Below are 13,097 nucleotides of genomic sequence, written 5' to 3' on the forward strand. Positions count from 1 at the left end.
GCCTCGTCCTCGCCCTCTACCTCCACCTCGAGTACCGGAGGCCATCTAGTGTACAAGTCTATAATTCGAAACAATCCGTATACTTATCATCCAGACTATGAGCAAAAGAAGAGACACAAAACTTACGCACAAAAGGCACACAAAAGATAAGTTCAAAATTCCATTCACATATATACACGTATTTACAAAGTCACACCAAAAGATTTACACATTACCGACCTCCAGTCGGTACAAAATCCAATATACACGAACACTCCGGCTCCAAAACTAGTTAGTCGGCTAAGTAACAAAAGGAATTAGCCGAATTAGTTCTAACAAAAGTAACCCGCCTTACAGTCAAAAGTACAAAAGCGGCCCTATGCGTCTCCCCTAGGACCCAGGTTCCCAACGGAACCTAACGTATCCACCTCATCCATCATCTCCAGACCGGTGGCTCGTGGCGGAGCCTCAGCGGCTAAATCTAGTAAGAGCTCGCAGTCAACAGACATACTCCGAGCCCTGTCCCTCAGCTGCCTCTTCATAGCAAAGAGGTGCTGGTGTGTGTCCTGGAGCTGACGGTGCAAAGCATCCGTCCTCTCCCTCTCCTCTCGGAGACTCCGCTCCAAGTGCCTAATGCGTGACGCCCGCCCCTGGCCAACCTCTCTGGCCTCGTCTAGCTGCGCTCTCAAAGAGTCGACTGTCCTGTCTAGGTGATAACGCTCGTCATCCAATGACAAGACGACCTCGTCAGGATAGCCAAAAGTATACCAGCACGCACAGGGTCGGCACGACACCTGGCCGAAAGGGGAGTACAAAGTGTAAGGCTCTCCCAGCCTCTGCCTATAACGGATCGCCCGCTTACACAGCACTCGATCCTCTATGCCTCTCGAACTCGGAAATCTCGGTCCCACGCCACTGGGTTCCGCACCACTCGAACCGCCCGGATACATACCTACAAAACATTAAGTCGTCAGTCAACCAGCATTTCAGCTTAAAAGATATCATTCAACTTAAAATGGTCAAATATGCCTAGTGTCTATCGCGTATGTCCCACTTGCCCAAGTCCTCTAACCTAGGCGCTCTGATACCAACTGTGACGACCCCACTTCTCCCAAGGGCGAACTCAAGGGTATCGGCGGGTCGCCTGCCTAGCTCGCGCCAGGACTCAAAACTTAAAGCAATAAAACTAGATAAATTGAAAGAGCACTATATACAATATATATACAATCCCAAAAGTTACATTTACATCCTCAAAAGTCTCGAGTCAAACCACTCTAATATACTATAACCACAACCAGCAGAAGATAGACCCTAAGAAGGGTCCTTATACAAACCACCAAAACTAAAACAAACATCCTAACTGTTTAACTAATACAAGCCAATCTAACTATACTAGTGTACGAGCCAAAAGTCCCCGCGTCGGCCCCTGCTAAGGAAAACAAAAGGAAAGGGGTAAGCTATATGCTTAGTAAGTAAACAGGGGCGAAAGCATAAATTCACGTAGCGACAATTACACAATAAGAGTAAAGCAAAAGCAGAAAAGAACAACATCATATAATAAGGATACGGGTGGCTCCAAAGCCAATTCATGTGCCATGTATGATCTCCTGCCGACACTCCGTCGACCGCAAATAATAGTCCGTAGAACTTCACTTATACACCCACCGACACCTTATCACCCTCACTGGCCAGTCACCTCACAAACTTGCCCGGGCGAACGAAATCACAAACTTGAGCTTGAGTCACAAGCTCGGGACAAACTTGGTCACCTTCTCGGTGAACCGGATTCACAAAATTGGTTCATAACATGAACCTACAAACTTGGTGACCTCAGACTAAGTTGGACTGATTTCGACCAAGCCCTAACCGGCTCGAATAGTCCAAACAGGTCTTAGGTCGGGCCCACGAACTCACAAACTTTGCAAACTTCACAAACTTTACTCGAAAGTCGCCCCGAGCCACAAGCTCAAGGGGTTTTGGTTCCAAAAGGTTCATATACATATGCCAAGTACAATTATACATTCAAATTAGGGTTTAGGTCGAGTGCGATAAAGTACACCCTCGCCTAAGTACCCTTTTCACACATCTCAAACACATAGCAAAGAAAACACACCAAACTGGCCTGAATACTTACTCAGAAACAGAAATAGCAAAAGTACGAAGTCGGATCGAAATGAACAACTAGTAGTGGGCTCCACCAGTTCCGCCCAGCTCACCACCGTCTGAAATAGAAGATTGTGTCACATAATATCGCAAACGGCTACTATCGTGCCTAAAACAAGCAAAACGGCAAACACGACACGCGCGCACGTAAATATAACGGACGGAAACGGAAACGGCCGTTAGCGGAAACGGCAGATTTGACACTCATTTCTAGTTTACTCATAAGTTGAGCTACGAATATCGGATTAAGGCGTATGAGACACCATATCGAAGCTTAAAGGATGAACAACAATTGTTATGAAGACATCCAGAACTGAAACTGGAGGCTTCAGCCCCAAATGAACCAAACACAATCACATACGAAATCTGGCCAATGCACAAATGGTCAGTTTTGAGTGCAAACTGTTTTCTATGCTACACATAGGAAAAATAGCTGAAAATTGGCAGTTAGATAGCTCATTCCAAATGGAACAACTTTCATGAAGGTCGGCAATCCAAATTCGGAACGGAAGTTGGTCATCAGGACCAAAACAGATCTGACCAGAAAATGGTCATTTTCACGGGCAGGCCTTATTTGCTCGGCTATATCTCAGGTTCTATAAATCCGATTCATGAAATTCCAAGGGCGTTAGAAAGCTCTGATATAGAGCTATAAGTTTGGTGTTTTGGTCGCAAGCCCAAACAGCTTGTAACCTAGTCAAACGTGAAGCCAAAGTTCCAGTCGTAAACTGTCCGGATATAAGAACAGAACAGAATTTGACGGTCAAAACAGGTCTGAGTATTTCGTTTATAACTCAGGTTATAGCACTCCGTTAATCCTGAAAATTTACAGGGATATCCAGGACTTAAGGGGCTACAACAATGTAGAAGGCCTCTCAGTCCAAATCCTAGCACAACTAAGTCAAAATGCAGAAAACCAACCCAGAACCGTAATTGCAGGTTCCCAAATCACACAAAACTGTAATCAGTCCAAGTCAGTCTATACAGGTCCAAAAGCATTGATTCCAAAGGCATATGAAAGCTAAGACATCAAGCTACATTTAATCAGAAGACACCAACAACAAAATCCAAACCAATTCCAGTCAAAACAGACAATTACTATCGCAGTTCGGACATTCTGTTCACCAAAAATAGCAACAGTAAAAACGGCATAACTCACTCTATACTACTCCAAATGCCCTGAAATTTTGCAGGAACTTCAAACTCATCAATACCTACAACTTTCATGTTTTGAGCAAAGTCCAATTCGGCCTCTATCTATGACCTAAAATTTCGGACAGAATGTTCAACCAAGAACCCTAATTTTCCAGAAATTCTTCCAAATCCAAAATTGATTGCATTTATCACTAATTTGCACCTACTAGAGCCTATATAGACCATTACCAATCATCATAAACAACCACACCATCATAATCCAATTAAACCAGAAAAATCATCATAAAATGGAAAACTTCACCAAAACTCTTCAAATCAAGAAATAAATCACATATTCTATTACTCAAGCCACCATTAGGCACAAAATAACCATCATTAAGTATAGGAGGGAAGTTTAAGCATCACTCACCTAATAACAAGAGAGAGGAAGATGATGGACACCTTAGCTCTTCCAAAAAGCTTCACTAAACCACCCACTATCACCAACTAGAAAAGTTGTATGGAAAGGAAACTAATTTATGTGCTTGATTGAGATGATTTGCTAGTGGAAAGCTTGAAGATTGAAGAGGTTTTTTTCTCCTTCTTGCAAGGGAGAGAGAGAGAGCCGGCTATGGAGAAAGAAAAATGGTGAATTTTGAATGATTTTTGAGATATTTAATCCTTTGGTCAAAAAAGTCAAAAATGTGAATAGTGTTTCTTAAGTTCAATCCAATAAGGAAGTGACACTTGTCACTCTCATAAATGCAATCCTATCCTTTCTTTTCTCTCTCACATCAATCATTTCACACACTCTACTTATCTCTTAACACCCGATAAATTTTACACAGTATCCGAAACTTAACCTTATTGGCCGAATTTTTCCGAACTTTTCGCACTAGTGGGTCCCACATCCGATATACGTTCTTAATTTCTCAAAAACTAACTAATACTAGAAAAATCATCTAAAAACTCTATTTACTCAAAAAAAAATTATCTGGGGAATTTTCTAATAAAGAAAATGTAGAAAAAACGGGTTTTCAATCTTAACCGGAACTTAGGGTTTAAATCTTAATCCCTACTTAGGGTTTAAATCTTAATCCCTACTTAGGGTTTTCGAAATACTCCCAAACCAAACGTTACCGCCCAAATAATGAATATCTCAACGTAGAACGAACTGGGGCCTCACAATCTCCCCCACTTAGGACAATTTCGTCCTCGAAATTAATTCGTTGGTCAAAGTGTACCTTCAAAACCTGCCGAAGGGTCAATCGCCTCCTGTTGACCCATTGCATACACTCTTGCTGGCCCTTTAGGTCGATTGTCCCCTGCATTGGACGGCTTAGTTGTGGTCCCTTCAGTCGGTGACTTAAATTCTTCCTTTTTCATCTTAGGACACCGGGCAATCAGGTGTTCGGTGCTACCACATTTGAAGCATTTGCGTACCGAACTATTCTTCCAGCACTTTTCATCGGTGTGATTGCCCCCACAGAAACCACAGGTTGACTTGGCGGCTGTACTTGCCCCTCCACGCTGGACACTCCTCGGCCCCTCTTGGGGTAGCACAAAGTTTTTCGGGGTCCCTGTAGGTCGTGGACCATCCGTACCTTTCGTTATCTTGGCAGGTGGCTCGTTTCGCGAGCTTTGTCTGACCATGGAATCATTTGAGCTAGGTTGCCTCCTTTTCCGATCGTGGAAGGCTTTAACCTGTCCTCTGGCAGTCTCAATCCGCTGTGCTTTTTCTAGCGCTTGGCTAAACGTGTTCAACTGAGCAGCTGCTAGCGACTCCTGGATTTCCACATTTAAACCTTGAACGAAGCGACGGATTCGTTTCTGCTCCGTTAACACCAGTTCTGGGGCAAAGCGGGAAAGTTTCGTGAACTGGGTTTCGTACTCTGCCACGCTAGATGCACCTTGACGCAAGCGAATAAAATCATCTTCCCGTTTCTCTTGCACGATGGGCGGCAAATACTTCTCATTAAATTCTCGGGTAAAATTGATCCAGGTCCAGGGGGTTTGTTCGCGCTCCCACTTAGTTTTAATCACGTTCCACCAGGCTCGAGCGGCTCCTTCGAATTGGAACACAGCAAAAGATATCTGCCGCTCTTCCGAATACCTAAGTGCGGCAAATATATCGAGCATACGGTCCATCCAGGTTTCTGCTAAATCAGGATTAGGTCCTCCTATGAACTTACGAGGTGCAAACTTTTGGAACCGTTCTAAGGCACGGTCCTCGCCCTCATGATTATGTCCCGGATTATGTCCAGGGTTTCCAGCAGCATTCCCGTGGCCCTGAGCCTGTTGGTCAATCATACGCTCCATCAAGTCAGCCATTCGTTGGATGGCTGTAGCTACTTGGTCTGGCTATTGTTCATGTTCCATTTCAGGGCCTCGTCCTCGCCCTCTACCTCCACCTCGAGTACCGGAGGCCATCTAGTGTACAAGTCTATAATTCGAAACAATCCGTATACTTATCATCCAGACTATGAGCAAAAGAAGAGACACAAAACTTACGCACAAAAGGCACACAAAAGATAAGTTCAAAATTCCATTCACATATATACACGTATTTACAAAGTCACACCAAAAGATTTACACATTACCGACCTCCAGTCGGTACAAAACCCAATATACACGAACACTCCGGCTCCAAAACTAGTTAGTCGGCTAAGTAACAAAAGGAATTAGCCGAATTAGTTCTAACAAAAGTAACCCGCCTTACAGTCAAAAGTACAAAAGCGGCCCTATGCGTCTCCCCTAGGACCCAGGTTCCCAACGGAACCTAACGTATCCACCTCATCCATCATCTCCAGACCGGTGGCTCGTGGCGGAGCCTCAGCGGCTAAATCTAGTAAGAGCTCGCAGTCAACAGACATACTCCGAGCCCTGTCCCTCAGCTGCCTCTTCATAGCGAAGAGGTGCTGGTGTGTGTCCTGGAGCTGACGGTGCAAAGCATCCGTCCTCTCCCTCTCCTCTCGGAGACTCCGCTCCAAGTGCCTAATGCGTGACGCCCGCCCCTGGCCAACCTCTCTGGCCTCGTCTAGCTGCGCTCTCAAAGAGTCGACTGTCCTGTCTAGGTGATAACGCTCGTCATCCAATGACAAGACGACCTCGTCAGGATAGCCAAAAGTATACCAGCACGCACAGGGTCGGCACGACACCTGGCCGAAAGGGGAGTACAAAGTGTAAGGCTCTCCCAGCCTCTGCCTATAACGGATCGCCCGCTTACACAGCACTCGATCCTCTATGCCTCTCGAACTCGGAAATCTCGGTCCCACGCCACTGGGTTCCGCACCACTCGAACCGCCCGGATACATACCTACAAAACATTAAGTCGTCAGTCAACCAGCATTTCAGCTTAAAAGATATCATTCAACTTAAAATGGTCAAATATGCCTAGTGTCTATCGCGTATGTCCCACTTGCCCAAGTCCTCTAACCTAGGCGCTCTGATACCAACTGTGACGACCCCACTTCTCCCAAGGGCGAACTCAAGGGTATCGGCGGGTCGCCTGCCTAGCTCGCGCCAGGACTCAAAACTTAAAGCAATAAAACTAGATAAATTGAAAGAGCACTATATACAATATATATACAATCCCAAAAGTTACATTTACATCCTCAAAAGTCTCGAGTCAAACCACTCTAATATACTATAACCACAACCAGCAGAAGATAGACCCTAAGAAGGGTCCTTATACAAACCACCAAAACTAAAACAAACATCCTAACTGTTTAACTAATACAAGCCAATCTAACTATACTAGTGTACGAGCCAAAAGTCCCCGCGTCGGCCCCTGCTAAGGAAAACAAAAGGAAAGGGGTAAGCTATATGCTTAGTAAGTAAACAGGGGCGAAAGCATAAATTCACGTAGCGACAATTACACAATAAGAGTAAAGCAAAAGCAGAAAAGAACAACATCATATAATAAGGATACGGGTGGCTCCAAAGCCAATTCATGTGCCATGTATGATCTCCTGCCGACACTCCGTCGACCGCAAATAATAGTCCGTAGAACTTCACTTATACACCCACCGACACCTTATCACCCTCACTGGCCAGTCACCTCACAAACTTGCCCGGGCGAACGAAATCACAAACTTGAGCTTGAGTCACAAGCTCGGGACAAACTTGGTCACCTTCTCGGTGAACCGGATTCACAAAATTGGTTCATAACATGAACCTACAAACTTGGTGACCTCAGACTAAGTTGGACTGACTTCGACCAAGCCCTAACCGGCTCGAATAGTCCAAACAGGTCTTAGGTCGGGCCCACGAACTCACAAACTTTGCAAACTTCACAAACTTTACTCGAAAGTCGCCCCGAGCCACAAGCTCAAGGGGTTTTGGTTCCAAAAGGTTCATATACATATGCCAAGTACAATTATACATTCAAATTAGGGTTTAGGTCGAGTGCGATAAAGTACACCCTCGCCTAAGTACCCTTTTCACACATCTCAAACACATAGCAAAGAAAACACACCAAACTGGCCTGAATACTTACTCAGAAACAGAAATAGCAAAAGTACGAAGTCGGATCGAAATGAACAACTAGTAGTGGGCTCCACCAGTTCCGCCCAGCTCACCACCGTCTGAAATAGAAGATTGTGTCACATAATATCGCAAACGGCTACTATCGTGCCTAAAACAAGCAAAACGGCAAACACGACACGCGCGCACGTAAATATAACGGACGGAAACGGAAACGGCCGTTAGCGGAAACGGCAGATTTGACACTCATTTCTAGTTTACTCATAAGTTGAGCTACGAATATCGGATTAAGGCGTATGAGACACCATATCGAAGCTTAAAGGATGAACAACAATTGTTATGAAGACATCCAGAACTGAAACTGGAGGCTTCAGCCCCAAATGAACCAAACACAATCACATACGAAATCTGGCCAATGCACAAATGGTCAGTTTTGAGTGCAAACTGTTTTCTATGCTACACATAGGAAAAAGAGCTGAAAATTGGCAGTTAGATAGCTCATTCCAAATGGAACAACTTTCATGAAGGTCGGCAATCCAAATTCGGAACGGAAGTTGGTCATCAGGACCAAAACAGATCTGACCAGAAAATGGTCATTTTCACGGGCAGGCCTTATTTGCTCGGCTATATCTCAGGTTCTATAAATCCGATTCATGAAATTCCAAGGGCGTTAGAAAGCTCTGATATAGAGCTATAAGTTTGGTGTTTTGGTCGCAAGCCCAAACAGCTTGTAACCTAGTCAAACGTGAAGCCAAAGTTCCAGTCGTAAACTGTCCGGATATAAGAACAGAACAGAATTTGACGGTCAAAACAGGTCTGAGTATTTCGTTTATAACTCAGGTTATAGCACTCCGTTAATCCTGAAAATTTACAGGGATATCCAGGACTTAAGGGGCTACAACAATGTAGAAGGCCTCTCAGTCCAAATCCTAGCACAACTAAGTCAAAATGCAGAAAACCAACCCAGAACCGTAATTGCAGGTTCCCAAATCACACAAAACTGTAATCAGTCCAAGTCAGTCTATACAGGTCCAAAAGCATTGATTCCAAAGGCATATGAAAGCTAAGACATCAAGCTACATTTAATCAGAAGACACCAACAACAAAATCCAAACCAATTCCAGTCAAAACAGACAATTACTATCGCAGTTCGGACATTCTGTTCACCAAAAATAGCAACAGTAAAAACGGCATAACTCACTCTATACTACTCCAAATGCCCTGAAATTTTGCAGGAACTTCAAACTCATCAATACCTACAACTTTCATGTTTTGAGCAAAGTCCAATTCGGCCTCTATCTATGACCTAAAATTTCGGACAGAATGTTCAACCAAGAACCCTAATTTTCCAGAAATTCTTCCAAATCCAAAATTGATTGCATTTATCACTAATTTGCACCTACTAGAGCCTATATAGACCATTACCAATCATCATAAACAACCACACCATCATAATCCAATTAAACCAGAAAAATCATCATAAAATGGAAAACTTCACCAAAACTCTTCAAATCAAGAAATAAATCACATATTCTATTACTCAAGCCACCATTAGGCACAAAATAACCATCATTAAGTATAGGAGGGAAGTTTAAGCATCACTCACCTAATAACAAGAGAGAGGAAGATGATGGACACCTTAGCTCTTCCAAAAAGCTTCACTAAACCACCCACTATCACCAACTAGAAAAGTTGTATGGAAAGGAAACTAATTTATGTGCTTGATTGAGATGATTTGCTAGTGGAAAGCTTGAAGATTGAAGAGGTTTTTTTCTCCTTCTTGCAAGGGAGAGAGAGAGAGCCGGCTATGGAGAAAGAAAAATGGTGAATTTTGAATGATTTTTGAGATATTTAATCCTTTGGTCAAAAAAGTCAAAAATGTGAATAGTGTTTCTTAAGTTCAATCCAATAAGGAAGTGACACTTGTCACTCTCATAAATGCAATCCTATCCTTTCTTTTCTCTCTCACATCAATCATTTCACACACTCTACTTATCTCTTAACACCCGATAAATTTTACACAGTATCCGAAACTTAACCTTATTGGCCGAATTTTTCCGAACTTTTCGCACTAGTGGGTCCCACATCCGATATACGTTCTTAATTTCTCAAAAACTAACTAATACTAGAAAAATCATCTAAAAACTCTATTTACTCAAAAAAAAATTATCTGGGGAATTTTCTAATAAAGAAAATGTAGAAAAAACGGGTTTTCAATCTTAACCGGAACTTAGGGTTTAAATCTTAATCCCTACTTAGGGTTTAAATCTTAATCCCTACTTAGGGTTTTCGAAATACTCCCAAACCAAACGTTACCGCCCAAATAATGAATATCTCAACGTAGAACGAACTGGGGCCTCACAATCTCCCCCACTTAGGACAATTTCGTCCTCGAAATTAATTCGTTGGTCAAAGTGTACCTTCAAAACCTGCCGAAGGGTCAATCGCCTCCTGTTGACCCATTGCATACACTCTTGCTGGCCCTTTAGGTCGATTGTCCCCTGCATTGGACGGCTTAGTTGTGGTCCCTTCAGTCGGTGACTTAAATTCTTCCTTTTTCATCTTAGGACACCGGGCAATCAGGTGTTCGGTGCTACCACATTTGAAGCATTTGCGTACCGAACTATTCTTCCAGCACTTTTCATCGGTGTGATTGCCCCCACAGAAACCACAGGTTGACTTGGCGGCTGTACTTGCCCCTCCACGCTGGACACTCCTCGGCCCCTCTTGGGGTAGCACAAAGTTTTTCGGGGTCCCTGTAGGTCGTGGACCATCCGTACCTTTCGTTATCTTGGCAGGTGGCTCGTTTCGCGAGCTTTGTCTGACCATGGAATCATTTGAGCTAGGTTGCCTCCTTTTCCGATCGTGGAAGGCTTTAACCTGTCCTCTGGCAGTCTCAATCCGCTGTGCTTTTTCTAGCGCTTGGCTAAACGTGTTCAACTGAGCAGCTGCTAGCGACTCCTGGATTTCCACATTTAAACCTTGAACGAAGCGACGGATTCGTTTCTGCTCCGTTAACACCAGTTCTGGGGCAAAGCGGAAAAGTTTCGTGAACTGGGTTTCGTACTCTGCCACGCTAGATGCACCTTGACGCAGGCGAATAAAATCATCTTCCCGTTTCTCTTGCACGATGGGCGGCAAATACTTCTCATTAAATTCTCGGGTAAAATTGATCCAGGTCCAGGGGGTTTGTTCGCGCTCCCACTTAGTTTTAATCACGTTCCACCAGGCTCGAGCGGCTCCTTCGAATTGGAACACAGCAAAAGATATCTGCCGCTCTTCCGAATACCTAAGTGCGGCAAATATATCGAGCATACGGTCCATCCAGGTTTCTGCTAAATCAGGATTAGGTCCTCCTATGAACTTACGAGGTGCAAACTTTTGGAACCGTTCTAAGGCACGGTCCTCGCCCTCATGATTATGTCCCGGATTATGTCCAGGGTTTCCAGCAGCATTCCCGTGGCCCTGAGCCTGTTGGTCAATCATACGCTCCATCAAGTCAGCCATTCGTTGGATGGCTGTAGCTACTTGGTCTGGCTCTTGTTCATGTTCCATTTCAGGGCCTCGTCCTCGCCCTCTACCTCCACCTCGAGTACCGGAGGCCATCTAGTGTACAAGTCTATAATTCGAAACAATCCGTATACTTATCATCCAGACTATGAGCAAAAGAAGAGACACAAAACTTACGCACAAAAGGCACACAAAAGATAAGTTCAAAATTCCATTCACATATATACACGTATTTACAAAGTCACACCAAAAGATTTACACATTACCGACCTCCAGTCGGTACAAAACCCAATATACACGAACACTCCGGCTCCAAAACTAGTTAGTCGGCTAAGTAACAAAAGGAATTAGCCGAATTAGTTCTAACAAAAGTAACCCGCCTTACAGTCAAAAGTACAAAAGCGGCCCTATGCGTCTCCCCTAGGACCCAGGTTCCCAACGGAACCTAACGTATCCACCTCATCCATCATCTCCAGACCGGTGGCTCGTGGCGGAGCCTCAGCGGCTAAATCTAGTAAGAGCTCGCAGTCAACAGACATACTCCGAGCCCTGTCCCTCAGCTGCCTCTTCATAGCGAAGAGGTGCTGGTGTGTGTCCTGGAGCTGACGGTGCAAAGCATCCGTCCTCTCCCTCTCCTCTCGGAGACTCCGCTCCAAGTGCCTAATGCGTGACGCCCGCCCCTGGCCAACCTCTCTGGCCTCGTCTAGCTGCGCTCTCAAAGAGTCGACTGTCCTGTCTAGGTGATAACGCTCGTCATCCAATGACAAGACGACCTCGTCAGGATAGCCAAAAGTATACCAGCACGCACAGGGTCGGCACGACACCTGGCCGAAAGGGGAGTACAAAGTGTAAGGCTCTCCCAGCCTCTGCCTATAACGGATCGCCCGCTTACACAGCACTCGATCCTCTATGCCTCTCGAACTCGGAAATCTCGGTCCCACGCCACTGGGTTCCGCACCACTCGAACCGCCCGGATACATACCTACAAAACATTAAGTCGTCAGTCAACCAGCATTTCAGCTTAAAAGATATCATTCAACTTAAAATGGTCAAATATGCCTAGTGTCTATCGCGTATGTCCCACTTGCCCAAGTCCTCTAACCTAGGCGCTCTGATACCAACTGTGACGACCCCACTTCTCCCAAGGGCGAACTCAAGGGTATCGGCGGGTCGCCTGCCTAGCTCGCGCCAGGACTCAAAACTTAAAGCAATAAAACTAGATAAATTGAAAGAGCACTATATACAATATATATACAATCCCAAAAGTTGCATTTACATCCTCAAAAGTCTCGAGTCAAACCACTCTAATATACTATAATCACAACCAGCAGAAGATAGACCCTAAGAAGGGTCCTTATACAAACCACCAAAACTAAAACAAACATCCTAACTGTTTAACTAATACAAGCCAATCTAACTATACTAGTGTACGAGCCAAAAGTCCCCGCGTCGGCCCCTGCTAAGGAAAACAAAAGGAAAGGGGTAAGCTATATGCTTAGTAAGTAAACAGGGGCGAAAGCATAAATTCACGTAGCGACAATTACACAATAAGAGTAAAGCAAAAGCAGAAAAGAACAACATCATATAATAAGGATACGGGTGGCTCCAAAGCCAATTCATGTGCCATGTATGATCTCCTGCCGACACTCCGTCGACCGCAAATAATAGTCCGTAGAACTTCACTTATACACCCACCGACACCTTATCACCCTCACTGGCCAGTCACCTCACAAACTTGCCCGGGCGAACGAAATCACAAACTTGAGCTTGAGTCACAAGCTCGGGACAAACTTGGTCACCTTCTCGGTGAACCGGATTCACAAAAT

This window comes from Coffea arabica, chromosome 6e (assembly GCF_036785885.1).
Source record: "Coffea arabica cultivar ET-39 chromosome 6e, Coffea Arabica ET-39 HiFi, whole genome shotgun sequence".
Lineage (NCBI taxonomy): Eukaryota > Viridiplantae > Streptophyta > Magnoliopsida > Gentianales > Rubiaceae > Coffea > Coffea arabica.